This window comes from Agelaius phoeniceus, chromosome 1 (assembly GCF_051311805.1).
Source record: "Agelaius phoeniceus isolate bAgePho1 chromosome 1, bAgePho1.hap1, whole genome shotgun sequence".
NCBI lineage: Eukaryota > Metazoa > Chordata > Aves > Passeriformes > Icteridae > Agelaius > Agelaius phoeniceus.
The window spans coordinates 137,045,431-137,070,843 of NC_135265.1; the positions used below are offsets into that span (position 1 = coordinate 137,045,431).

Consider the following 25,413-nt stretch of genomic DNA (forward strand, 5'->3'; position numbering starts at 1 on the left):
AGCAGGATGGCCCCCAGATTTTACTGGTGCCTGGGGTTTTTCCTCCCCAGGTGCAAGAATCTGCATTTGCCTTTGTTAAATTTCTTCTGTCTATTCTTCTCTGTCCATCTCTCCAGCCTGTCAGGGTCCTTCTGAATGACTGCACAGCACTCTGATGTGTCAACCTCTCCTCCCAGCTTTGCATCATCAGAGAACTGGCCAAGGAGGCCTCTGTCCCTTCATTCAAGTTATTGATGAAAAGTTAAACAATACTACTGAACCTTGGGGGACACCACCAGTGACAGGCGTCTAACTGGACCCTGTGCCACTGATTACAGCCCTCTGGGAGGTGCTGTTCAGCCAGTTCTCAAACCACCTTTCTGTCCACTCACACAGTCCACACTTCCTGAGTTTGCCTGTGAGGGTATTGTGAGAGACAGTCAAAAGTCTTGAAGTCAAGGTGGACAATATCCTTTGCTCTCCCCTCATCCATCCTGGTAGTTGCTTCATCATAGAAGGCAGTCAAGCTGGCCAAGTATGATTTACCCTTAATTAATCCATGCTGACTACTCCTGACCACATTCTTGTAATCCGCATGGATAGAGATTGCCTCCAGAAAGAGGCAATCCATCACATTTCCAGGGGTAGAGGTAAGGTGAGGTTACTGACCAGGAGTTCCCTGGGTCCTCCTTCTTGCCTCTTTTGAAGACGGGACTGACATTTGTTTTCTTCCAGCCCTCAGGCATCTCTCTTGATTGCATGACCTTTCAAAGATGATTGTAAACAACCTCACTATGGGTGTCCACCAGCACTCGTGAATGGATCCTGTCAAAGACCACGGACTTTTGGATTTCAGTTTTGCCTAGGTCCTCCCTAATCCAGCCCTCTTTGACCAAGTCCTTCTTCCAACATCCCTTTACCCTGATCTCTTGGGTCAGAGAGGGCTGGTCTTGCCTGTGAAGACCAATGCAAAAAAGCTGTTTAGTAACTCTGCTTTCTTTGCACTCTCTGTTACCAGGGCTCTCCCCTCCATTTAGTAATGGCCTCACATTATCCTTACTTTTCCTCTTGCTATTGATGTGTTTGAGAAAGCGCTCTTTGTTGTCCTTGATGTCCTTGGCCAGGTTAAATTCCACATGGGCCTTGGCCTTCCTTGTCTCATTTCTACTTACTCTGACAACCTCTTTATATTGATTCCAAGTTGCCTGACCTGTTTTCATCTCCTGTGTGTTTCCTGCTTACACTTGAATAATGACAGAAGATCTTTATTCATCCACACAGGTGCTTTTCCTCCTTTACCTGATTTCTTGCTCATTGGGATGCATCTTTTTTGAGCCTGGAGGAAGTGATCCTTAATAATCATCCAACTATCTTGGATCCCTCTTCCCTGCAGGGCCTGTTGCCATGGGATTCTTCCAAGAAGATCCCTGAAGAGGATAGAGTTAGCTCACCTGAAGTCCATGGCTGCAATCTCTGTGTGCCATCCTGCTTCCTCCTTGCCTGATACTGAGCTCCACAATCTCATAGCTGTTTCAGCCAAGTCTGCTCCCCAGCCTCCACATCTCCAGCCCTTTCCTGTTTGTTAGTACGAGGCTGAGCAGCAAACCATTCTTTCTGGGATCTTTGACTACCTCTGATTGGAATTTGTCGTCAGTGCTTTCCAGGAACCTCCTGGACTATTTGTGTTTTGCTGTGTTGCTTCTCCAGCAGGTGTCAGGGTAGTTAAAGTCCCCCACAAGAACTGGTTTCTGTGACTTTCAGCCTGCTTCAAGCCGCCTCCAAAGGCCTCATCCACTTCCTCCTCCTGATCACCCACAACAGCATCACCATGACAACAACACACGGCCCAGCAGGGTCAGTGTGACCATTTGGGCAAATCATTAGTTATAGCAATCTTTTTATAGCAATAGTAATGCAGGTAGTCTGAACCTACCTATTTTGAAAGAATTTTTCTTATATTTACCGAAGTCTCAAGATGTCAGAGATGCAGGCTGAAGAGTTAATCAATGTTTTTCCTCTCACAATAGCAGAATTCACCCAGTTGGAAAACAGTCACATTTAAGTACAGTTATTCCTGCTGCTTCCCTCCCCAGCAAAGGTGTGCTTACAAACTTCACCTAAAACACCAAGGCACGAACGGCCTGAAAACTTCATCTCGGGCACCTCTGATATGTCATGAAGTGGGGGAGGGAATTTTGAGCCATGACTCCAAGGGCAAATCTGAAAGGGAAGGAAAAAGGAAAATAGTGCTCTGTTTGGATTTAGTTATCAAAATTTGCTTTGTAGATCTAAGGTAGCAAAAGTAAACACACGCTTATGTATCTAGCCAGAGCTTTAGCTAATTCACAATCAGATCTGCAGCATTTTTCTTTATCAGAAATATATTTTCTTTCAAACAGTTTCTTAATGTCAGTCAGGTGGAAAAATTTTGAACCAACAAATACCTCACCACCACATGTGCAACTATCTCAGGATGCCCCTTTAGAGAATTTGGGCTGCAATATTCGTGTTCCGTGCAGTTGTTAGAAATTATTTAAAGGAAATGCAAAATAATTTGGGATACAAGATTGCTGCAAACAAAATTAGGGTTAGTGTCTTGAATAATGGCTGACAGGAGATATGAGTCACACAAGCTAGGCTTTGCATCATCTTTTTCTTCTCTGGGTAAGGAGTTGGTGTTGGGTTTTTTGCACGTTGTTAGAGTAAAATTTTATTTCTGAAATGAAAGACAAATTTTCAGTAATCTCTCAGAATTTTTTAACCCTTTTTTCTTATTGATTCTTATTCTGCATCCTCAGTGGATTCAATACATGCTTCTTTGTTGAATTCCTTCCTGTTATCTCTCTTAAACTTAGATGCTTATGATACTGTGGTATTATTTGTGAATGCTGCTGGCCTTGGACAGCTGCAGTTTCATTACAGGCTTATGAAAACTCTAAGAAAATGCATTGAAAAGTAATTTTCTTTACAGCTCATTTTATCACTCATTTTCTTTTTAAAAAACAGCCTTCATTTAGGAAGCAGTAATAATCTCAAGCAGCTATCTCAAGCAGTGTGTCAGACTGCTGAAAGGTGTGGAGTTGGCAAACATTGCATGACTCAGCCTGATATCTCAATCACACTCCAGAATAACAATAGATTGACCTTAAGGAAATGGCACTACAGAGAACAGAGAAAATCACACAGAACAATAGGAAGGAAAGAAGGAGATTAAAATAATAGAAAATCCTTTGAAATAGGCAGCACCTTCCCTGCCTCTCCTTCCAGATAGATTTTGTTTGTCCAAAGGACTGTGTAAATAGTGGTCTGCCAAGGGCTGCTGCTTTCCATGGGGGACCTTCTCTGTGGGAAACAAATACAGGAAGTTTTTTCTTTAGAAAACACAACATCAGTGGATCTTTAAATTAATCTCTAAAAATTAATGGTGTATTAATTGATTCATTAATACAAGGGCAGATTCAATTTGACGTCTGAATGCAGTTCAGATCAAACATGCTTGCTATTATAATCAAACTGAAGTTTAGATAACTTCTCATTTGTTTTGGTGGTTGGGAGGGAAAGAACTCATACTGCTGAGCCCACAAAGACAAGATGATCTCTCAAAAAATTCTCATTTTCAAGCAAGGCCCTATAAAAGAGAGTTGGATTTACAGCTATTCTTCCTTCTCAGTATTCCCCAGGACAGTCTCTAGCTCCAAAAGAACCTGTGAGACCTGCCCAGGAGATGGAGCCAATCCCACTGCTCAGACTCATAGTCTTACAGGATTTCCAAATAACATTTTACAGGGAGACTGAGAAGCTACAATATTTCTGATTAACCACCGAGTTGTGAGGCCTTTGAGCACAGGGTCAAATAATGTGAACACTGTGCAGTTCCCCTGTTCCCACTCATGCCCCTGAAAGAGGAAGAGAGATGCATTGGAGGGGCTATAGTAATACAAGTTTTAGTCTATTAATATCTTTTTTTATTATTATGGTTTTAGACTTAATTTTATTATTTATTGTTGAAGCATTTTTATTATTTTGCACATAGCAATACATACTGTCCCTCTATAGCATGATATTTGGTTTTGATAGTACATTTTGCCTCTCTATGACCTGAAGCTTGAAGAGAATCTCATGAGGTCTTCTGTCTCCAAAGTCCCCACTCCTCTTAATTTTAACCTTTCCAAATAGCACCTGCTGGATTTGAAACCCAAAGGTATTTAATTTTAGTCTCAAGGGTATTAATGTGGATTATCACATTTACTTTTTAAAATATCTAAGGAGATTATGCAGCTGATACTGAAGAATGATCTTTCACAAGGCTTTAGGGTCTTTAAATGCAGGGTCTTATTCAGATTTTGAAGAAGATTGCAGCTTCTGTTCATGAGAACAGCACTTAAAATTCACACATTTCAAGGGAAGGAGCATTACATGGTTATGAACCTTTTTAAAACTGGGAAAGATTCTTAGATATAATAACATTATAACACCATCCACAGCTTTTTACTCAGCAGGTACCACACTGAGCTCAGCTTCTACTTGATTAAAACCTCACCAGCTGGAAAGATCCTCCTCTGAGGAAGAGGGTGTTTCTCTCCTGCCTTTTCTAGAGGTCATCATCTTCAATTTACATAGTCCTTATAAAATGGACACACAGGAAACTTTCTAACCAAACTTCCAGTAGGAGTTAAGAGTGACAAAATAGAAGAGAGCAAATTAGTATAAATATGTAGAAAGAAAATAAAAGTATCACAGCAACAACTGTTCCGATCAGCTGTACTGCAGCAATTAAAAAAAGAGGAAAAAAGCCCCAACCTCTTTCATAATTACTGGAGACAATTAATTAAAAATTATCTTATTTCTAAAGAACAGCTAAATATAAAGTAGGTGCAAACCTTAAGGCCTGCTTAGTCATCTCAGAAGGTAACAAGTCTTTGCTTCTCACAAGGACTTCGCTGAGGCCTTACAAGGAAAGGAAGCATCAAGTCAGCTCTACAGGCATTAGTCTATTCTTTCATAATTTTAAATCCTTAGTCTGAGTAAAGCATGACTCTGAGAGTAGGATATTCTCATTTTACACAAGACTATACATGTTAATGTGATTTTTTTACTTACCCTTTTGTGTATCCTTCTGTTTGCAGACTGAGCAATAAGAATACACTCAGCTTTTGCTTTGAAACAGCAAGGAAAGCAGAGAGATCTTATGTTTGTGAGCATGATAACTGACTTGCAAACTTGTAGGGATGTGGAAAATTCCAAGGGCTACTAATTACCACGTAGAATAATTCATTTAATTAATCCTAAGTTTCCTTTGTAAAATGTAAAAAGGGGATCTACCCTTCCCTTAATAGGAAGCAGCTGTTCATTAAACAAGGTCTCAAAAAAGCACCTTTTAAGTACTATTCCAGGAGCTGAATTAATTTCATTTTAGACTCCACCAAGAATATAATAGGTGTTTTTTTTCCTTAAAACTGTATGAGTTAACACAGCCCAGTGTTTGTGGTACAAGCACAAGCCCATATGCCCACATATACAGGGCAGCTCAGGCAGTTGCAAGAAGCAACACAAGTGAGCAACACTGGGTACAAGCAGCCAATACTGGTGCTGGAGACAGAGGATCACCCTTAAAGAGGATAGAGGGTAAACTGTACTTAGCTTGTACTTAGCCTTGGAGCCTTTAGTCAGTCTTATCTCTCAATATATTTCACATGCAATCCTTACATCCAGCATAAATGAATCAGATCTTAGACTATGATCTGAGTGCATATATTTCTTGCTTTCTTTATCAATATCCACAACTCTGTTGATGATAATGGCAGTTTTCTGTTACAGAAGTGCTGACAGAAATCAAACACAATTGTTGCTTTCCTCAATCCCTATGTGATCTTCTTCAGTGATATAAACCACTTAATTAATTTTCCTAATATTTCTGTGAAAACTGGTGATAATCTGATAAATTTTATGACAAATTTTGTTTCAAAATTACAATTAGTTAACAGCAAACTTTTAAAGGTCTCAACAAATTTTATGTAGAAACAAATTTCACTGTTGAGTATAGGATAGAACAAATCTAAAGCCAGTTTGCTTAAATTTATTTTAGTGGGTCTCACAAGGCACCTTTGAGTAAAAAATGAGGGGATAGACCTGAGGCACTTTTTAAATTGGAATTAATTATTGCAGTTAAGCAGCATTAAATTTAACACATCCAGAACTTAACTCTTTAGAATTCTATTTTCCATGAAGCAGAAGACTCTTTCTCTAGGAAGTTTCCATTTCTGCTTGTCAGACATTCAGTAGATGCACAGAAGACCACATATAAAAAACTCTTTACAGCTCAGACTTTTACTTTTGAAGTAAGATGTGTCCATCATTCACTGATGCTTACTCTCCTCCTACTACACACGTGTAATTTTAGATACAAAAGCAGCTCCACTGAGAGCAAAGGAGAAACACAGATACATAAAAACATATATGTCTATGTGATTGGTATTCCTACTGCCACAACTGAAGCCTTGCAAAAATATTTAATTTCAGGAAAATTAGCATGTGGACAGGCTTTCAGAAGGTAGAGTTTCAGAACAGACATTCAGAATTAATAAAAAATAGTAAAAAATCCAGAATAAAGCCCAACTTTTTAATGCCTTCCAAGTTCCAAATTTAAAATAAAAATGAAATGATCTAATGAAAATTATAACCTCAGATTTATATCAAAAAGTGTGCTTGCATGTAAAAACAGATATATATCAGTTTCTCCAAAACCTAAAAAGCAGCACCTTACGCAAAGATCTGTTAGAAGGGACTGGCAAGGGCTTCACCTATTCTTTGGAGACCTTAAATTCAGACATTAGATGTGGGTTGCACCTTTCTAAAAGTTTTGAATTCTTTTGGGTAATTGATTCTGAAATGCTGAAATACAGTTTCAAAACTAATTACTAAAGCACATTAACAGTGGTTACACAACAATATAGCTTCATTATGGCTTACAAAGTATTTTTCCTAACACCCATTAGGATGCAAATCCAGTCTTTGTGTGTTTGAGCCCATTGATGTGCAGGCATTTGGGGTCATTACACCTATGGTCACTTATGGATCACTGAACTCTGGGACTGCTGCATATGCTATCAGTGAAATGTGATGAAACACTAGATTTTATGACAACACATAAACACAAGAAATTTACATTAGAAGAAATAAAAATTTATCAGGAAGAACAAATGTTTCTGTGAGAAAGTATGGACCAGAGGAAGACTGGTATTAGAAAATAGAAATTCAGGTGAACACCTCAAGAGAGTTTCCATACTTGAGGTTTCAAAAAAGATCTATCTTTTGTTTTGGAAATTAATTGAAAACACGTCTGTCAAAAGCAAAACTGTCAATAGCAGCTACTGACAGTAATGGAGGGAGGAGAGAAGGCATTAAGGAAATGCTCCATAGCTTACAGTGGTTGTTTAAAGAGACTAACAGGTTAAGTTAGCCACATGAATTCAGTCTCCTTTTCACTTCAACATCATCTTCTTCCTGAGGCAGGCACTCCTGCACCCTTCTCCTCACAGTGAGAATTAAATGCATCTCCCAAGTTGGTGTGCAGGTTGCTAATATGATCCTTAGCATAGTATGCCCTTGCCCACAAATGATACATGGTGGAAAGCTGTGCTTCCACGTAGCTAGTACTAATTGTACTGATTTACAGTGAGTCATTGTGATAAGTAAGCCTCCTAAGTGTCTCCCCTCCCACATTTACTTTTCACTTATCAATGATTAAGTAAATAGAAATAATATCTGGGAATGGGACCATAGCTACCATTATGTCCATAATTTCACGGCAGAGCAGTATAGGGGGCAGCTATAATGAATAAACTAAAAATGTACTGATAGAACAGTAAATAACAGCATGAAATGGACAAAAATTCATTTAGATATTAGACAAATTAGAATTATATGAAAACTAGTGATACTAAAAGCACCAGATATTGTCTCCTTACACTTTCTACCTGATCTTGGAAGGTGGTGATCAATCTGAATACAGTGGAAACTTTGAGATACTTGAAGTGATATGGACATTCATTCAAGATCTCCAAATGATTTCTTTAGTAGCACAATATTCCCTTGTTGACATGTAAGTAGATAACAAGGCAGAAGAGTGAATAAACAGAAAGAATTACTTGATAGTCTAAGTGTGAGGGGCAAAAAGGGTAGAAAATCTGGCTAATAAGGAAGAGCCATAGCTAACGGACAAAAAGTTGATGTTGCGGTAGAGAAAGAATTAAATGTCTCAGAAGGGGAGCTATCATAGCCAGATTTATGTTCAAAACCATGGATATTATTACAATTAATAAAAACTTTAAGCAAAATCTGGGGCTTTTTTTGTTCACTTTGATTTTTGGACTGCATGTTGACATTCAATGCAGCACTGGATAAGAATCATAGGAAACAAAGTCAGATTAGATATTGTTGGTGGAGAGACAGCAGAGGAAATAATTCGGGACACAGTTATTTAAGTGGCTCATCAGGTAGCAATTTATAAAGGAACATGATTAAGTTTGGAGGCAACAAGATCTTTGTCATACTCCTTGTTGAACTTGCTGAAAACAAACACCATGTACATTACCTTTTGAGATTTAGAGAAACATCCAATTTTTTTTAGAAACCAATGAATCCCACACATTTTTTGTGATTTCCTGATGGACATTGTTAGAATTATATCTGATTTCAGCTTCCACTCAGGAAGTGACTTGTCTACCTAACTGATGCTATCAGAGGGGGCTTTTGCTTCCTCTCCATAATGCAGAGGCCTTCATGTCTGCTTCTGTCTTTGCTGCTGATGCTCACTCAGCACCATATTACTCAGTGATGGCTGATGAACTGCTGGCATTTATTCCACTTAGTGCATCCACTTCTTTGCAGTGCTGTGAATCAAGATCAACATCTTTTAAGAGCATGCAATGGTTAATAACAGGTGTGTGTAGACATGGATGGTTACCTAGAAGTGTGCCAAAGTAATTTCATGTTGACATTCCATTTCAGAAACATTACTGTGTGCTCAGTTAAATATTTCTATTAGTCTCAGCCTCTAAACATGTACCTGCATAAGATTAAACAAGAATTATGGCATCATCAAGTATGTCTTAAATTGCTCCTCACTTGCTCCTCACTGACCACTAGAAGCCGTTTGCTGAGAGGGACAAACACTGTTTCTAATTCACTGAGGGCTTAAAAGAAGCACATGATGTGGTCCTTTCCTTCTTTGTCCAATATCCACCTATGAAATTCTTAGCAGATGGCCATTGTTGCACAACTGAACCCTTCTTTTCATATCCTGGTCTTAGTTGCACCAGTTATTCAGCTGACATGACAGCAAGAGATGAGCAGGTAATCATGTCTGTAGGTGATGCTTCTAGCCAACTGCAATTTTCAAAGAAACTGTTTCTTCTTTGCTCTTCTGCTGACAAGGTCAAATCCAAATGCAGGTACAAAATTTTGTGCAGGACTTTCTTTTGCCATGGAATTTGCTTAGACAGACACCAACTCAGGGAGTTTCAGGAAGTGGCTATTAAGAAGATTTCCCAGTCACATATTAACCATCCATTGTTAAAGTGGTGTCTCTTGGCGAATCCAGTTATCCTGTAAATGTCAATCACCATCCCACACATAAAGAGCAAGAAGCACAGTTCCATTTTCAAACAGAGACTTCCTGATCAAACACAAATTTCCCTAGGTTTCTGTGAAGCCTAGATATCTGATATTATTTGGTTAGATAAATTCAACTTTTGTTGTGAACGCTGCAATTCAGCAGAGCTGGATATTCATTGTCTATATATATATGACTGTAACCTCTTAGTTTTTGATCAACTTGGTGGACTTTTATGGCCATTCTTGCTTTTTTGGTCATCCCCATTCTAGGTGTTAGTTTCTATTTGGCTTGAAATAATGATTCCCTGCTTTGTGAAATGCATATACTTCAGGAGTACAATACCCCAGAGATTATATCTTAGAATAGGGTTTTTCATCATACTGTCTGGATATCCTTGAGATCTGTGGATTACATCATAGGAGGCTTTTAAAAGGAAAGAAAATAAAATTCCTATATGCTGTGGCAGGTAGGCAAGTGCTTCTGGGAGGAACATGCCTTTATTAATCCACACCTCTATAATAAATATGTAGGAGTTCACAAATCAAAAGAATTTGGAAAAATCACAAGAAAAACTGCAAAAATATGGCTACTACTTGGATCCAATCAGTAGTTTTTCTGCCCCAGTTAAAAGGCTCAGAGCTAAAACCAGTGTGTTCTCACAAAACAGCCTTGTTGGGGGATGTAGTTGGTATCATGGCCCATATATGTACAAAACATAAAATATCACACAAGTGCTTCTAACTTCTGAAGACCTGTTTTAGAATGTGTATCAAGGTGCATGTGTCATCCCTGTTTACCATATTGATAAGATCAGCTATTACCAACAAGACTTCCTGCATCATTCTTGTACTGTTGTTAAATACACACTATTCAATATTTAATATTCATTTGATGTTCTACCATTTAAGATTCACCATAAGTCTTTGGCAGATGTATGTAATGGTGAAAATGTCTTCACAATAGGGTAGGGAGCACTGAGTAGAATCATTTTTTGCTAAATGAGTTGGAAGGGAAAAGAGAAGTGTCGCTGATATTCTGCTGTGTCATCAGTGACATTCAAACAGAGATCAGCCATATGTAACTTCAAAGTAGAAAAATTCCTCCAAGTGTGGCATTGTTGTCTTGTCACATACATATTTTACACATTTTTTAAGCAGCAATCAAACTGCAAAATATTTTCTGAGCTATCATATTTTTAACTCACTTCATCTTGAAAAACTTTTTTCAGGAACAAAATCTGGATTTAGGCATTGCAGGGATGAGAATAAAAAGGAATATTTTTCTTTAAGTCTAGCTCTTATCTTGACTGAAATAAACATTTCTTTCCTCAGAATACTTCCGTTAAAAATCTAAATCTTAGGACATGCATAATCTGTAGCAAGCAGTACAGCTAGCAAAGAATCCAATAGCTCAAAAAAAAAAAGTGTAGGGAATAAAAGAAGAGGCAAAAAGATCAAGACAAGAGAAGACTATGCTGTTCTGTGGATAGGATCCAGTGCCTCTGACACCCACATGGAAATATTTCCCAAAAAGTAGAGAAGTTTCAGCTCTGGTTTCCCAGTGGCAGAGCTCATTTTGGTGGCTCATTAGCTGCTGGAGCCAAGACAGGACAATGGAACCTGTAAGACCCAGGCATGGGTCAAACAGTCAGAGAAATAAAGCACATGGGAAAGGAAGCAGGAGTCAAAGGAAGCAGGAACAAGCTGGGGGGGGGGGGGGGGGGGGGCGCTCTGTTTACTCTTCCAAGTGATTCAAAAGGCTCAGCACATGACACTAAGAATGTTATTCTATTTTTTAAGGGAATATTTGTTTAGGTGAAGATTAAACTAAGAAATTTCTGATCTATGGGAACAGGGTCCTGTGATGTACTATTACTCAATGTGCAGGACTATTTCTCTGAAACAATACTGGAGGTCTGAAAATGTGACAAGAAGGACAGTTACATAAAACATTTCTAATGCAATTTAAAATTCCATGTGGTCATGTGCTTACAATCCCTTATTCAAAAAATTTTGGTTCAGTAGCTCTAAATACTTTGTTTTCTAGTATTAAGATTCTCCTGCTGATTTTTCAAAGCTGAAGGAGTTTAAAGAGACATTTGTGAACCCGACTGAGCTACTTGTGAAAGCACTCAGAAAGAAGCACCTCAGGGTTTTTCACTGCTTCCCACACAGCTTCTCCTTTTACAGAGAGGAAACCTACTTCTGTTAAGTGCAGCGACCACTAATGGCATTTGATGAGGATCAAAGGAAAAAATTAGTTCTTTCCCATGGATTTTTACAATCCTGATAGAAAAGGCCATCTTTTTTGTGGCTTATATTATTAATATATACTTTAAGAATAGCTACTTTCTGCCTTAATCTGACCCCCTGTGCTGATCAGACACAGAAGTCTCTGTTCAAATTTCCACTGTCTTTCTGGGCTGAGAGCATCAGAGAAACTCATCTCTGTCTTGTTTTGATTTCAGTCAGCAAATAAATAAATTTACATCAAGACAGGACACTTTTTGTTTACTTACTTTGGAGCATGCTGATAAGTGAATGCTTGTTAAAATTTATCTGCTACAATGTATGGCAACAGTGTGAAACTATAAAAAGAATGGCCTTTAGGATAACTTCAGACTTTTTAATGGTAATTTGCGGGTTACTCTTTTTTTTAATATTAAGAAAAGAAGGCAGGACAGAGAATGAGTCACAAAGGGAGAAAAACAAGAGTGAGACAAATTTTCAAAAGCAATTCTTCATGCTAAAGGCTCACTTTGTGATCACTGATTACTGACTTTCAGGTCCTGAACTGGGAGAATACCCAAATTGCTAGCTTCTGCTTTTCTGGATATAACACCTCACTTTATCTGTGTTACTGAAGTCAAATTACACAGGAGAAGACCCCGAGGGAAACTAAATCTCTGGCCCTCCTGATGTGTTTCAGGGGGTCAGCAGAATGTGCCCTGTTTGCCCTTGCAGCAGTCAGTGAAGAGAGCTGACAGGAGCGTGCAGGTCAAGAGGCTGATGAGTTTAGACATGTTGAGAGTTATGGAGAATCTCTGAATTCTCTTTCATCCCAAAAGCACAAAATTTTATCTAAACACCCAGCTCCTGAACTCCCACAGCTTTCTGGTGGGTTTGATGCTTCTGAACCTGGCCTCAGTTTTTTCTATAATTTAGCTAAAATATCTCAGAAAGGATACTGCTGGTAGCATGGCATAGAAAAAGGAGTGACTCCTGTCCTGCCTGCTCAGCCTGACAGAACATCTGCACTAAGCAGGGGGCTGGGGACCCTATTGGAAACCCCATCCAAGAGGTGAAAGTCTAGCTGCTAACCACTAGCAGTGAGCTGGCAAATAACAGTTAAATTCTTCAATATTAGCTGTGGTTTCATGTACAAATTATTTATATTGGTCTTTCTAGGATGAAGTACCCATGTAGTTTTGGCTGGTAACACCTGAGAGAAATGTTCTGCTTGTGGACACCTTGGCATCCGTGTCACATAATCTTCTTCTCTTCTTTTGTTACTGAAATCAATTACCAAAATAAATGTTGCTTTTGAACAGTTCATCTCTACACACTGTTTATATCTGAAGTAGTAGTCCTCAGCTTTTAACCAAGATTCATGAAGATCATAATCCTGTTTTATCAACACAGATCCCTGGAGGTCAGACTCTCACTCTGTTATTGCTATTGCAAAAGCAAGTGAGATCAGATGAGACTCCTACAGCAAGTGGAGAACAAGCAGTAGGAGCTGCTAATCTGTTAGAAATCAAACACTGCACCTTGTTATGCATGATTATGGAGCTGTGGTGGTTTATGATGTATGTGCTACACTGCTGAACTTCTGAGGCAGTGAGCCCAGTTTATCATTGCATTGAGCTTTGCCTTGTATTTAAGGAATGCTGCTCTCTGGGCTGCTTTGACCTCACGTGTAGCTGTGACTGCCTGGGACACCAGAGCATCAGGTTTTCTGCAGGGTTTGTCCATTTTAAGGATGCTGCTCCTGTGCTAACCTTGAATGCCCAGCAAGACTGCTGTCCAGGCTTGTAAGCCTTAGCCTTGCTGAGCTGTTCACACCTCACAGCTATACCTGTGAAAATATTTGACTCCATTATTTTTGGACTGCACACTGCAATTCTTCACACCACACAAACAGGAGTTACTGTAGGACTTAGTTTGAAGTGTGTGACAGAAAAACATACAGGTCCTCTCTGTATTCCTGTAGGTATGTGGTCTCAGTCCAGTCAACTCACTTTCTGTGTCTGCCTCATTGCTGTCTGTTCCTGCCAGGGTGCAGGTCATGGATTTGTTGGTGCACTGCTCTGATCTGTCACTGAACGCCTTAAAGAGCTTTTAGGGTGACATTTTTACTGCCTTTGATGAGATTTTAGATTCAGAAACAGAAGGGTCTTTGCTGTGCAAAACACCCTCTCTTAGTCTCTTCTCATGGAGATTTTACCCTTTTATTTTTCTCACATTTTCTATTATGTACTCTGAAAAGAAATTGCTACTTTGTAGTGTTTGATAACAAATGACTGAAGAACAAATACAAGCAAAAGTAGATGGCACCTTTGATACTGTAAAGGCAGAAAAATTGCAAATTAAAATAATGCAGTGTTATATAACAGCTTGGCAAGCCAGACTTGTTTGTTCATTATTTTAAAGATTAAACTATTTAAAAGAGAAAATTTTAAACTGTGAAGAATGAGGAACACACATTTTTCAGTGTAAATTGTTAGTTCCCACAACAACATTAAATGGTGTGGTTCTCTCACTTTCCAGGAAGTTTTATTATATGAAGTGCATACCATTAGTGGCAGATATATTAAAGAAAATTTCCTTTCTTCCTGTACATGCTCATTGCCTGGTGGTTTTTCTTCAGGGATGTCCTCTGAGTCCTTTATCTGCTTTTTTCAGTCAGCTTTTTTTTTCTGTTGCAATGTCAACTATGTTTTTGATAAATTAAAAAAATTCGCGCCATAAAAGAATTGAGTCCTGCAAAACAGTAAGCAACCTTAAAAGATTTCCTTTTATCTGTCATTTCCAAAGTTTGGAGATAGGCTGTTAAAGCTTCTAGAAATATAAATGCTGGATCTCTGTAAAGTGTGTGAAATAACTATTCATGGAGAGAGAACATTGATTCAGGCAATATTAATACCATCTTCAAAAAAAGCAAGGTCAAAAGGCATATTTTTTTTTCCCCTTACATCTAAGCAGGCAAGGGCATGATTCAGCACAGATGCCTCATCTCAACCAAAACCTATTCTATTTCATGTTGAAACATAGCAAAAATTAACATGTCAGTTCTTAATTAAATTTGTACTTGCTTCTGGCATTTTGGTTTGGTTGGTTTGGTTTCTTTTCCATTTCTAGGATTTAAGCCCATTTCTAGTACAGGAAAGCGCAATAAGTGTGAGGTCTTCACTTCCCCAAGATTCAGCTGTTGCCTCTGGAACAGAGAAAGCAAATATAAAGTGCTATATCGAGGAGTTTCAGATCCCCCCTTTTTACACAGGTACATATAATGGTACTACACAAGAAACATCAGAGTGGTTCAGCTGGTAAAAACAACTAAACCGTCTCAAGGCTTTTACTATGGGCTGCCTGCAGGAAGACCCAAGTCAAAAATCAAATTAAGCCAATAGGACTTTTTCTTCAGCAAGTATTAGAGCAGGTATTAAGGGATCTTCTTTTCTTAGCAGAGGCCCAGTTTAGGGACAATCCTGGGTTTTCTCTGTGAGGCAGGGGCAGGACCACTACAGGTCAAAGTGCTGTCCCTCCAGTACTGTCTGTCTGCAGCTCTCAGTGCTACACAAGGGTGGAAATGAGCCTGTACATTTTGGTAGCATAACCAGGAGGTTAGGATAGCACAGTGCAAAATGAAAATGAATTTCTGGTTATTTGGCTCAGCTACACTTATTCCTTATGTGAAATTACTAAAAGCCAAGTAGAAATGTGGAAATTATGACCCTGATACCTTTTGTTTGCCTGACTGTAAAGACACCCTGGAATTTTTTAAGGATGTGTGACACCTTGCATGTTTCAAGTCATTTGTACTGCAGGCTCCCTAAGGAAATAGCAGTAACCAACTTAATGAGTGCTAACCTTTTCTGCCTCAAGAGAGGCAGCTGCTTCAGAGATGTTGGCAGGAGAGTTTGCTCCCCTCTTGCAGCATCCCACTGTTTGTTTCTGCTCTGTCTTTATATTTAAGTGCTCATGCCAAAGGTTATCCATGGAGCTGAAATTAACTTCAAGTTCTACCCTATCTGATACCACATTATGTGGAGTGTTATAAAAGATAAAGAATGGGAAGGCTCCTGTCCTACTGGCCTATAAATAAAATATTTGTGTGTTAGGGCAGGATAGGCCTTTTGGCCTCAGTATGATAAAGTTGTAGAGACTAGCCCCAGAAGACTGCATTATCACAGATGTGCAGTAGCACAGAAATAACTCATCAGAAGGAACAAGTGAGCCATGTTGTTTAAAAAAAAAAAGTAAAATTTCTATATTAAGATGTTAAATATGCTATATATCTCTATGGTCCACACTTGATGCAGCATGTGAACACAAGTGAATGCATGTAAACATAACATTGTGATGTTCAAAGTACGTCATTCCTTCTAACAGAATTATTAAATTCAGTATTTTAAATACCAACATAATTTTACATTCTCTTGGCATTTTCAAAAACACTAATTTTTTAACTACATTCTCCCACTGATATCAAAATCTTGCAAATTTAGAACACTTTTGAGCTTGCACCCAAGCAAGGGTGGAGTTTTGTTACTTTGCACTGAACTCTCACGTAGAGTGAAGAAGGGCACATCTCCATTTATATATTATACATAACATGTGAATTTTAACCATCCTTTTCATAAGCTCTAGTCCTCTACAACAGAGTCTGCAACTGAAAACTACCTATCATATGAGCTACAATAATGCAGCTACAGGTATTGATGATCCTCTGCAATTACACAACATTCCATGAGGCACATGGTCGAAACTACTGAGCTGGAGTTTTTACAGAAGGAATCTCCTCAGGGCAGAAATGAAATTAACAAATATCAGCTTTTTTACCAACCAAGAGCCTTTTTTAGCAAATTGAATACTTTTGGTAATGGTAAAAGGTATGAGGAAATTGATTGTTGTTGAATTGGCTTCAATTAAATATCATTCAAATGCTTGTCAAACTAACTGACCTGACCTTGACTGAAAGAAGGAATAAACCACATGATACATAACCCAGTGCTCAGTGCTATTGAACCAGCAGAATGGATAATGTACAGTTATCTAATACAGCACATCCTATGCTTAGAGCTATGAACTCTTTCACATAGAATAAATTTTTGGTAATAGAAAAAGCTCCTAGAATTACAAATGGCTTCTTATTTCTTTTTCCTCTCTTCAGTACTACCAGCACTGCCCTTTGTGCACAGATAAGTGCTACTTGACTTGAAATGTAAAGAAATACCATCTCACAGCTGTCTCTACCCAGGCAATTTGCCATTAAGTGAAGCCTGCCAAAGCAAAGGTTTTGGCATAAGGCAGGAGTAACTTGTTGCAGTGGCCTGAGAAGCATGTAGAAGCCTCACTGAACACCAGTATGTTCAGTGCTACCTCTGCCACGAGGGAGTTCATTGTAGTCCACAGCACAGCTTGTAAGCTGTTATGCAATGTAGAGTAAAAATGTCGAGTGGCCAACTTCAGAGAATTTGTAATGGGTTTAAACTGCACGGCAATTACAGAACCATAGGCCTTGAAGGAGTGTTTGTAAAGTATACCTTCCCCTCTAGTTACTGGGATTTAATTATTAAACCTGAATTCCATTAACATGATGGGTCCCATCCCTTTCACTGTGCCTTTAAATTGCTCACAAGATTTCTTAACTGCCAGAAGAAATTTTGATATTGTAACAAAGACCTGGCCACAAACATTACAGGGTAAAATAATGACTTTCACATTGGTAAAGTTCATTAGATTTTAAAAATACACATTTTAAAAGAAGTAAGACTAAATCAGATTTTAATGATGGTGGCATTAGTAAGAAAAGCTGCATGCAACAAAACGTTTACAATAAGCTGCAACCAAACCTCTGTGTCTGACTGCCCTTTTAACAATAAAGGGCAATGTCAATTTGATATTGACATTGGAACACCAGCATTTCCCACAGAAACTACATTTTCTTAATATTTTTGTTTATAAATACTAGGGCATATGGTTAAGAGGATATCCTCCCTCCAAATAATGGATAGTCTAAATATTTGTCTGTCTCCAAAAGAAATACAATATCTATTAGCATAAAAGATTCACTTCCACTAAATACCATATTTTCTTTTCAAGCTTTGTAATGTCAAATCTTTTCCCAAAATATTGCAGTTGTCCACAATGCTCTATACACCACCATTTCTCTCACTAGTGAAGTACTGAACTTATCTCATGTGGCTCCTTTGACTGTAGATTTGTCAGCATAAGGAGGCTTTTTTTTTCAATGCAGGGTTGAGTATTTTGTAGTCTATATGGTGCTATGTAGAGTGTTATTTCAAATAATGGTAATGCTTTTCTGTTGGGCTAGTGGCTTCATCAATGGCTAGGGGCCGTTGGAGAAAATATCTTCTCCCAACAATATTCCATAAAATGCTCTGTTTCTGGTACCTAAGATAGCTGTGGAACACTAAAAGATTTGGAAACTGTGGCTTTCCTTGCTCAAAGCATAACATTGAAAGTTCTGTCATGCACTGACTGTGATGAATTATTACAGTCCTTAATATAATGTTATGCCTCATGTTAGGCACTAAAAATTAGGCATTTCCTGTTCAGCTGCAAGTGCCACTGATCCCAGTGTATGTGTTCTGAACAACAGCTCTATTTTACCATGGAGCTAGATTATTTAATGTCTGTAAGAGCATCAAATTGTATTGCTCTTGCTGTGCCAAGAAAGCAAATCCTAAATACTTAAAAATTAACATTAGGTAAAAACATGACCATATGTTTATCTTACTTGCATTCATTATTAAGAGAAAAAACACTTATTAATTTTATTATTCATCTGATAAGAAAGTCAGACATATCTGTATAAGTGAGAGGGTGTCACAAACATGACTGCTCCTTTTTGCTCTTATACCAAAGCTGAGCTCCACAAACAATTGGAAGCTCCCCACCAGCAATGAGCACATGAGCTTGTTAACAGCCATGGCTGTGAGGGAAGGGCCAGGGCAGCATGCCTGCTGAACTGATGGATGTGAGCTGTTGTTCACTGTGAGCTCCAGATGCCCTTTGGACATAACAAGCCCCTACCTGTATTTACCATATGATCACAAACTGTAGGTTGAAGGGAGTGTTTCCAGCAGGGACGTGACCCTGCAAGGAGAGCTCGGTTCATGAGTCTTCTATTCCTTGTGTACTGTTTACCCCCTCACCTTCTTTAACCTGCTTTGTTGGTCCTGAGTGCTTCTGAGGCTGATCCTGTCTGTGTGAAGTGTTGACTGTGATACAACCTCACTCCTTACTCAGGTTGCTGCTACTTCAGCAGCAATAACAGCAGCAATCTGGTACTGGATGTGTGGCATTACCTGACACAGGATTCATCCTGCACCATGTACACTGACAAAAATGCAGCACCAACCAGGGCTTTAATTCTGTTGAAGAAAGGGGTGTGTGCTCTACGCTGATCTTCTTCTCTGATGTTCTGGCCTGTAATCATTCATTAGCATTCAGGTCAGAGAACAGCTGAATGAAAGACATGTTTCTTCTTTTAGGTCTTTTTGCTGCTAACGTGCAGAAATTAAGGTTCTCATGTACGTATTTTTCGTGGCAGAAGAGATAAGGACCAGCAGATAAAGTTCAAAACGTCAGTAAACGACGTCCAACCTGTCCTCCATTTGAGTAAGGGACTTATCGAGAGCAGGGAGGAGTGAAGGGCACATCTGGCTTTCCAGATAATGCTCATAACCTTATAGGACCTTTCAAAATATATTACAGACACACTAAAGATTATTTCTTTCTCCTGTTTACTTCATTTTTTATTGTGACACAGAGGGGGCAGTATCACAGACTGACATGCCCTTCCATTTAAGACTACTACAAAAATGAGGAGCTTAGAAAGGTCAGGCCACCACTAGCCTCTGTGTATCAGGAGTTCTCCCCATATCAAGCCAGTCATAATGGTGTGTCCATATCTTTCTGACTGCAGAGACTGCTCCATTTCCTGTGACAATAATCTCCTGGAACAAAGCAAGAAAAAAGAAACCTTAAAGATATGTTGCAGTCCTATCCCTTATCTTTCTCCCTTTGGTTGACTTACTCTCTCCAGAGAGCAAGGAGATTGCACTGTGCTCCTGAATAAAGGAGAGGAGAGTCCTTGCCCTCATTAACTATGTTGGTTATTACCCAGACAATCTGGCCTCAGGCACAGAACCTCACAAATACAATTTCAGACACGAGGAGATGATTTTTCTGTTGATATCACAATGTGAAATATTCCAAAGCAACATTGCAGATCGTGCAAATGTGCATGTGTGTCTTAGTGGCACCAATATCATACATAACAGTCAAACCAAAATCAGCACCAGCATTAGTCAGATTCAGGTAAGAGTGGAATGCTGAGTAGGTGTCAGAATAACATTTTTAGAATTTATTATTTAATGGTTGACTTATCCTTTTGAAGTTATGGGAGGACAGCTATTTTTGTAAAGATTGTATCAACTATCTGGCTGTATTTGAGACAAGCATTACTAGTTGAAAAGGTAAATCTTTGCTTCACTTAGTAACTGTGTTTTAAGTACACTGGCAGTGTGCTTATCAAAGGTGAGTACACTGCTGTATTTCCACATCATAGTAGTGGATATTATGCCAACAACTAAAAGATGAGAAGAACACCAGGGGAGTTGACAACATGAAATTGTCCATATCCTAGTAATTGTGTAGGGAGTTACACTAAAATATAGATGCTGCTGCATAAAGTTTGAGTTCCTCTCTTGAAATTGTCTACATGCCCCTGTGTGCCTTTTGCATATACCATTCTGTATACCAAGTTATACAGAATTTAAAAAGAGAATCAACATTCTAGGCAAGGCTGGGAAAAAAATAATCTGTCACAGGCTTTTCCTTTTAGTGATTTCTGGATCATTTTTTTCCAGTCAAGCTGACATTTCAATTTTAAATAGTACTTTGTTTGAAATCACCAAGGTATGAAACAGTCATCTTGCAAGGAACAAAAATAGCTTAGCACAAACCACCAACAGAGAAAGAGGAGTTTCTGTTATAAAATTTTTGCTTTTATATTATTTGGATGTTGACCTCTTATGTGATCTCAGACTTTTTACTGAACTAGATTCTCAGAAACTTACGCTGACTTGCTACTGGAAACTGCTAACACCTGTTACACCTTCAACCCAATATTTGACTTACACAGCACTTAATTCTGCCCTTATATCACCTGGGTGGTTAATGAAATTTCAGTGATTCAACTCTAGTGAAAATTGTGTTATGTTCTGGACTTGCCAGTACAAGAGAGAAATAGATAAACTGCAAATAACACAGATCCACTAAGATTAAGTGACTCACATAAATGCATAAAGGAAGAAATTCGGAGACCTGGACTTGTTAAATATGGAGAAGTCTAAGGGGAGATCTGGTTGTCCTTAATTGCTAGTGGGAAGTTAGCCAAAAGAAAGAAAAAAGACTCCTCAGAGGTGCTTAGGGAAAGAAGGAGACATGACAATTACAGGCTGCAGCAAGAGAAATTGTGGCTTAAAAAAAAATTTAAAAAAATCTTTGAGTGCTGTGAAGAAACAATAGGAATAGGCTTGTGGAGAGAATTTCCACTCTTGGAAATTTCCAAGTCATGACTGGTCATGTCCCTGAACAACACAGTCTGACTTCAGACTTAGTTCTGCTTTGAGCAGGAGGTTGGCTTAGATCTGTGATTCTAATAAATACATGGGTGAAACACTTGCTTCTTACACTGTCAGCTTCCTACAAATCCTTCATTTAGACTTTCAGCATCCTTAAAATATTGTTTATAATTATAAGACATTTGGGCAGTGTATGGATGAGTGCCCTTCTTTACTCCAGCTTAGCCCAAAAAACTTTCCAAATAGGGTCTACACAGCTGCATGTTCTCCTCCAGCAGATAAATTGCTCATGCTGTATCACTGTCAAAAAAATCCCAAAAATGGAAGTGTAATGCTATGTCAAGTAGAAATCTGATTCAGCCCCCGAACAAGAAAAGAAGCCAAAACAGTGGTGTCTTTTTGAGTAGTAGCTGTGCAAAATATGATTCAGGTAGTGAATGCTTTAACCACTAGTTTACATAACACAATTTGTACAACTTTGCTGTGGCTGACGAACCAACTCCCAGCCTTACTTTAAGCACACACACTTAACAAATTTGCACGTATTGCTTGCATACATTTATACATGTCTATATACCTGTATATATGTACATACATGTGTCTGTTCATACATGAGGTACACATGTAGAAATACACATAAAGAAATACAGTCTGAGAGTAGATTCTTGTGATGTTAAGCTTTGCAGAATATCTAGAAATGGCAAGCTGATTCCTTCTTCTTTTGCACCAAATAATTCCCTTTTACCACATTTCTGGAAAATCACATTTTCTGAAAGTTTAGAGTCTCAAAAATACACATCATAGTCTTCTGGCAGTAAAAATTAACCTTAGCAGGAATTGTCTACTCATAGCACAAGCCAAATGTGGGAATTTCTGTTGATGGTAGAACATGTAGACCTCTAGCCTGTGAATAATGTCCTGCATGTGAGTGAGTTTAATTACATCACTCTCCCTATGAAAAATGTGTAATTTGGCCGTATGGTGAACTCATTTCAGTTTCCCATCACTGACTGTGCTTTGGGCGTTTTTGCATCATAAACAGTATGAATCCTAAGCCTCATTAATTTCATTATTAGCCCTTCTGCTTTTATGGATTTAAAACCCCTGAGTGGGTATGAAAAGACAGTTTTTGAGGAGGCTGTGCAGCTCTCCCCCATTTTACAGCTAGAAGTGTGTCTGATCCACAAGGAAGCCTGCTGCCTTTCTTTTGACATGGTCTGTGGAGCACGATAGGCATTCAAACTTTTAAAAATTAAAATTATTTTTAGGAGTCCATTGGTCTCCGGTATCTTACCTGCTCTTCTCCTGGGAACAGAGAATGGGTTCTCCAGGAAAAATATTTCTACCAAGGTTTTACAAACAATGTCTGATTTGTCACATTTTTCCTTGCACTTACATTTTGAACCACTGGACTTTTTATTTTTACTTGCATATCTTCAGTTTGCTTAGAGAATATTTGCTGCATATTCACAACTTCTTGCCTACATTAAAAAAAAAATCAAATTGTGGTTATTGTTTTCTAGTGGCAGCCTGCCATGAAGTGTAGAGTAACATGCCACAGCATATACAGCACTCAGGCCCCCAATACACATTTAGATTATACTACTTTCAAGCTAATGCTCTGAAATATGAATGTGCCATCATAACACTATCTTTTTGCTGGAATGGCATGAGGGCCAAGAAACAAAACTCACTCCTGAACTGCAGGCACACAGAAATGTCACACGGTACCCTGAACCTCTTCAGTCCACCCAGTACAGGTGCACGGCCTGCAACTCACTGCTGAGAAAATCTTCCTCCTGCTTTCTGCCAACATTTTTCATCCAGACAGCACAGTCTGTTTCCAGTTTAACAGAGAAACTAATACTACACTCAGCCACTATTCAATGGGGAAAAAACTCTCTCTTTCAGCTCAGTCCAAGAACACATGACCTTCCGTGGTATTTGCAAAATGAGTTTCTATTTTGATTTATCCACAGCCACTGGGCTGTTTCCCTGCTTTGGTGGAACACCACTGTGCAGGATGTGAATGCTTTCTTTTAATATACTGGTATCTGTACCTCAAAGTGCATCTGTCAGCAGCCCTGGTGGACTCTCCCCTAGTTTCACAAACCCTATGAGTCTCATGAGTTTTCTGCAAAAGGCTAAGCAAAGATGAAGTGGAGCAGAAAGGGAGAGGCTGTCAAACTTTAAGGAACAGTAGGTGTGATCTCTGCAATGTTTAGCAGAAACTTCCATGAGGTTTGCACAAAGCTGATAGTGCTCCCACAGCAAGAGCTCATCACTAGGTATGGCTGATGACTTCAGGACAGCTGCAGTGGAGGAAATTAAAGGAAGAGGTTCCTTTCATCTGGATCCAAGAATCTGTGATTATTGCTTGCCTGTGCACTGGGGAAAAAAAAAAAAGAAAATTAAAAAGGAAGATACTAAACACTTGTATATTAGTGAAATTCTAGAGTACTGCAGAATCAGGAAGAAAATTAAAATATTCAGCTGAGTGACACACTATTTATCATCAGCAACAATGAAGAAGATGGTGAATTTCCAGATGGTTATAAAGTATGTGCCATAAACTAATTACCTAGAGTAGATAGCAGAAGCTGTTTCCTTTTTTCCCAAGATGGCTTTTGAGATCAGGAGGAGCCCAGAAGGAACTGCAGGCTGTCAGACTTGTCCCAGCATGGGATGGGGAAGATACCTGGGTGTTTGGATGAGCTTTCAGTAGTACCAGTTCAAGGGTACATAGTATTTGTTCAAGCTAAGAATTCTCTAAAGCTAATTAGCTGAAGCCCTCAGTGAATAGTCTTCAGTGAAGCAGCCTGCTGTGAGCTCATCAGAAAACACAGATATGGCTGCTGGTAAGGTGTTGCTGTGACTGGATCCTATTTTCTGGATCCTTCTACTGTGACCAAATGGTACAGTTCAGAGTATCACTAAGAAAGAAAAGGCTTTTCTTTGATGCTTACTAAAGTCCAGTAATAAAGTTAAGATTAAATTTGTTCACAGGGTTTCCACAAAAATGAAACAATTTATTATTGGATAGAGTCAGGTTATTGGATGGAACAAATACAGAATGGAACAGCAATGAAAGAAACCACTTTCTTGGGAAATATTCTCTGTTGTGATTATACATGTCATCATGAGAAAGGTTTTGCTATAGTACTGACAAGCAAAGAGAAGTTTTCATAAAGCTCTAATAGTAAATCCTGTTATTGTCAGATGAATTTATTCTTTTATATTCATGGAACTTTATATATTCATGAAACTGTTAATCACTCAGTGATGAAATACTTGAGACATTAGTTTCAGTTGAGTATGAGTTGTTTCAGAGCCTCTTTCCAGTCCTCAGTGTTCCTAGGCTTCAGTGAGCTATGCACATTAAGTGCCCTCTCATTTTAATGTAGCCCAACCCATTAAAACACTTTTTAAGGGTTGCATTGCATTTATTCAGTCAGCAAGTCCTGACTCCTTGCAAACAGAGCGTACCACACGTAGGACTTCAATGCCACAGCTAACTCTCCATCTGCACAGCTGGAAGTAGATAATGTACAAAGGTCTTGGTAGAGACCACTAACCTGTTCTACAGGTACGTATGTGTATGTTTCTCTTCCTGGGCTGGCAGTGACTCTTGTCCCTCCACAGCTAAGTCAGCAAGAACATCTCAGTGATATAGAATTAACTTCAAATACTTACCAAGGCAGATGAAAATCAGCTTTGATATAACTTGTTTTGATTGGAGACTTTATCTTGCAGTGATGTAATATTATCTCCTAGTATTTTTAGCCTGGTTTCCTAGAAAGCATCTATAACTACTAGAACAGGGCTAGAATTCTTTTTGGATTAGAAACATGTAGGGTTCATGCAAATAGGATTGTTATCAGTACAAAACTTTGAGGCACCTCCCAGTGACTTGGATGAACCTTCCAACACATAGCCAGAGGAAATGAAGCTTTTTTTGTTGCTGGTTCTTTGTACTCAG

The 25,413-nt window shown here is 38.8% G+C and overlaps 2 long non-coding RNA genes across 3 annotated transcripts; both read right to left on the reverse strand.

Moving 5' to 3' along the window:
* Positions 1 to 8,324: 8,324 nt before the first annotated feature.
* On the reverse strand, positions 8,325 to 19,338 carry LOC129125248 (uncharacterized). Its single transcript, XR_008534950.2, has 3 exons — positions 19,152 to 19,338; positions 14,391 to 15,031; positions 8,325 to 8,870 (listed from the first exon to the last, which is right to left on the reverse strand). It is a non-coding gene; the product is annotated as an uncharacterized LOC129125248 (long non-coding RNA).
* Positions 19,339 to 19,572: 234 nt separating this feature from the next.
* LOC129125662 (uncharacterized) lies at positions 19,573 to 25,212 on the reverse strand. 2 transcript variants are annotated; one of them, XR_008534984.2, is made up of 5 exons: positions 25,128 to 25,212; positions 24,016 to 24,132; positions 23,495 to 23,822; positions 22,831 to 22,915; positions 19,573 to 19,802 (listed from the first exon to the last, which is right to left on the reverse strand). It is a non-coding gene; the product is annotated as an uncharacterized LOC129125662 (long non-coding RNA). The 2 variants fall into 2 exon arrangements; XR_013185554.1 differs by having other exon boundaries at positions 22,729 to 22,915.
* Positions 25,213 to 25,413: the final 201 nt, after the last annotated feature.